This window comes from Magnolia sinica, chromosome 9 (genome assembly GCF_029962835.1).
Source record: "Magnolia sinica isolate HGM2019 chromosome 9, MsV1, whole genome shotgun sequence".
NCBI classification, from domain to species: domain Eukaryota; kingdom Viridiplantae; phylum Streptophyta; class Magnoliopsida; order Magnoliales; family Magnoliaceae; genus Magnolia; species Magnolia sinica.
The window spans coordinates 28,166,522-28,170,313 of NC_080581.1; the positions used below are offsets into that span (position 1 = coordinate 28,166,522).

Here is a 3,792-nt window from a genome sequence, read left to right on the forward strand (position 1 = left end):
TCAAAAAAAATATTAAGCTCCAACATCATATTTCCAAAAGACAAATTCATGACCACATTCCTACAATTGATGATATCGTTTGATGTAGCAAGGAACGAGCGGCCAAGTACGATAGGAATTTAAGTTCTTATATCTGAAATGGGTTGAGTATCCAGGATGATAAAGTCTATGGGATAGTAGAATTTTTCAACCTGGACCAACACATACTTAATCATCGTCCTCGGTACACGAATTGAGCAATCAGCAAACTGTAGTGTGGTACGGGTGGGTTTTAATTCACGTAGACCAAGTTGTTCATATATCGAGTAAGGGATCAGATTTAGGCTCGCCTCTAAGTTAAGAAGTGCGTTCTCAATTTAATGATTCCCAATTATACAAGTGATAGTTGGGCTACCTGGATCTTTATATTTTTGGGGCACACTTTGCTTGAGGATAACACTCACTTTTTCTATTAGAAAAATTTTCTTTTTGATACTTTGCCGCCTGTTGGTCATGCGTAAGTCTTTTAGAAATTTAGAGTATGAAGGAATTTGTTTCACAGCATCCAGAAGAGAGATTGACCTTCACTTGTTTCAACAACTCTAGAATATCTTGAGAGTTGGAGAAAGGTTTTGGTGCACTCAACCGCTGAGAGAATGAAGCATCGGCTTGCCTTGAGGTATCGGTTCTAACCTATGTGGAGAAGTGCTAGATCCATCATTCTTGTCTTCTTCCGGGTCTTTAGGCTTTTCAGCCCTTACCAGAATGGACTTGTCAATTATCTTTCCACTCCTACGAGTGGTGATAGACTTAGCCTGCTCCATATGATTTAAAGAGCTAAGATCACTTATTTCGTATTGTGGTTTAGGATTGGGGAGAGGTTGGGCAGGAAGCATCATTTTCTCCCCACTCGCTAAGAGTGATTCCATCCTTTGCATGGATGTTGCAAGCATTCCCAATGTGGTTTTGATATCTTGGAATGTTTGTTCTATATTTTGATTGTATAGCTCTTAGCCTTGAATATGTTTTAGAACCAGATCCTCTTGTGGTTTCCTTTGTTCTAAAAATTGGTTAAGGATCCCTTAAGGTGTAGCAGTTTGTCCATTCCTCCAGCTGAAGTTTGGATGATTTCTCCAGCTAGGATTGTAAGTATTGGTGGTGGGTCCCTTGAAAGGTCTTTGGTAATTATTTACGGCATTTGATTGCTCATTCAATACCTATTGAAAAGAAGGTATTGTTGGACAATTTTCAATTGTATGTATGTTGTAAGCACAAATATCGCAAACAACTTCCTTGGCCTTATCCTTTTTAAGTTCTATGGCCTCTAGTTTCCTTCTGAGATTAGTCATTTTAGCATTTATATCATTATTATCTTTCAGAAGATATATTCCGCCCCACTCCTTTGATTGAGTAGGCTTAAAAGTGGTGCTAGGTTTTGGGGAGATGTCCCATGATTGTGTGTTTTCAGCAAGCTTATCAAAATAATCTCTTGTTCATGAATTCCCCATTGCACATCATCTCAATGAATTGACGTATGGAAGATGTCATTCCATCCTGAAAAAACTTATTATGTGCCACATTTCAAAACTATGTTGTGGGCATGAACTGTTGAGATCCTTGAACCGCTCCCAACATTGGAAGAATGTTTCATCTTCCTTTTGGGTGAAGTTCATGATTGACTTTCTAAGAGTGTTCGTTTTATGATATGGGAAAATTTTCTTAATGAACTTCCTTGTCATGTCGTTCCATCTGCCAATAGATCGTGGACGTAGTGAGTGTAACCACGTCTTAGCTTCCTCTTTTAAGGAGAAAGGAAAGAGTTTCAGCCCGACCATGTCCTTAGACACGTCGGAAAAGTATAAAGTGGCTATGATCTCATCAAACTCTTTTAAGTATAAGAATAGATTTTCATATTCAAGTCCATGAAATTTTAGAAGGAGTTGGATCACTCCTAGCTTGATATCCATATGTCCTGTATTTTCCGGAAAAACCATGCAATAAGGTATGCTCACCCCCGCCGGTTGTAAATAATCCCGTAAAGTATGAGGCGGGGGTGTAGATGCACCTCGTTTTCATCCTGTATTTCCTCAACCGGAGGTTGGAGTTGATTTGCGGGTTGATTGACAGGTTAATTGGTAGCCATCACTTCAATTGACTCTAAGGATCTCAAGTGGTGTCTAATCCTCTGATGGATAGATAACCCCTCAACTAATCCTCCTTCACTCAAGAGACGTAGAGTGTTATCATGGACCCACTTGAGCATGAAACACTCTCAGCCCTCACGTTCAGAATCTAACATAAACTAAATCTAAGAAAGAAAGAAACCTAAGGCAAATAAGAAATCTAGAAAAGAAAGAGATAGAATTAGAAACAGGTTACCAGATTGGATATTTCTATGTGAGGATCCTTCAGAACTGAAAAACAAGTTAAGAAAAATTCCTAACCTAGAAATAAAAAAGAAAATAAAAACTAATATTAACTTAATTCTAATATTAATTAAATTCAGAAAACATAGCCGTTAGTCCCAGGCAATGGTGTCAAAAACTTATTCACAACCCCAAGTGCAGGTTCGTGATGTAGTAATAATCTCTGTGAGATCGAGGTCGAATCCACAAGGATTAAACTTGTATGTCTTCTGAATTTAACTAGAACTAAAGCTAGATGAAGAACTAAAGCAGAAATCTGAATTTAAATGAGTAATTTTGAGTGATGAGTAAAGTATCAATTAAAAGTGGGAACAAGGGTGCCAAGGATCCACATTAGCACTTGAGATGCTACCTTGCTTAATTCAAGAGATGCACTAGAATCAGAGTCCTATCCTATATAGTTGAAAGAAGAATCTCTAAACTTCTCATTGATCTAGCCTCAATGAAGGAGAATTGTGGTAAATTGGAAGGGATTTCATCACCCAACCATGCCCAGGAGACGATAGCAAACAACTAGATTTACTAAATCCATAATCTCTAATAGAAAAGAAGATATTTAAAGCTATTGTAGATCTATTGTAATTTGAGTCACAACAAACCATTAAAAATTGAAAATATTCCTTAAAATCAACTAGAATTTAATGAAGTTCAAACATAAACATGAATTAAAGCAAAGTAAACTTCCCAATCACGCTACAAGCTTCACCTCTTAGCCATAACTAAGAGGTTTAGCCAACCATAGATATGATTGAATTAAAGTCTCTCAAACAAAGCATAAAACAAACTAAAGAATGAAGAAGAAAGCTCTTAGACAGTGGCTCCACCCTTTTGCTCCAGTACTTAAACCCTTGAAGATACCTAGGAACGTCCTAGGGACTCCTATTTATAGTTGTGAAGCTCCACCTTTCGCACCAACTTGAAATTTCCACAAACTGCCTCAAATTACGCAATCCGCATCAGCCCCACATTATGATTCTGCACAATATTGGTGGCACTGAAGTTGGTTCGATGGCACCGAATTGTATCTAAAATTTATTGCATCTAAAATTGTATATGTAGAGTACTTAGGTGACACCGAAATTGGCTTAAGTGGTACCAAATTAAGGTTAGGTGGCACCAAATTAAGTTGTTTTCTTGCTGGACTGTTTTGTACACTTTCGGTGGCACCAAAGTTGGCTTAAGTGGCACCGAACTGTCCTATTTTTCTTTCGCTGTTTATCTTGTGCTTTTACCAATCTTTTCTCCATCTTTTGTACTTAGTTTCTTTGGATATTAGGCATAAGAATTCTCCATTCTTGGTCTCCTAAGATCCCTCCTTTGCCTTGGTGATTTTTATGCACTAAATTCGTACTTTTAGCATTCTTTTCAATCCAAGCTCTCAGATTCA

At 37.7% G+C, this 3,792-nt stretch overlaps 1 non-coding gene across 1 annotated transcript; it reads left to right on the forward strand.

The window, feature by feature from the left end:
• Nucleotides 1-1,563: 1,563 nt before the first annotated feature.
• On the forward strand, nt 1,564-1,670 carry LOC131257033 (small nucleolar RNA R71). Its single transcript, XR_009177056.1, has one exon. It is a non-coding gene; the product is annotated as a small nucleolar RNA R71 (small nucleolar RNA).
• Nucleotides 1,671-3,792: the final 2,122 nt, after the last annotated feature.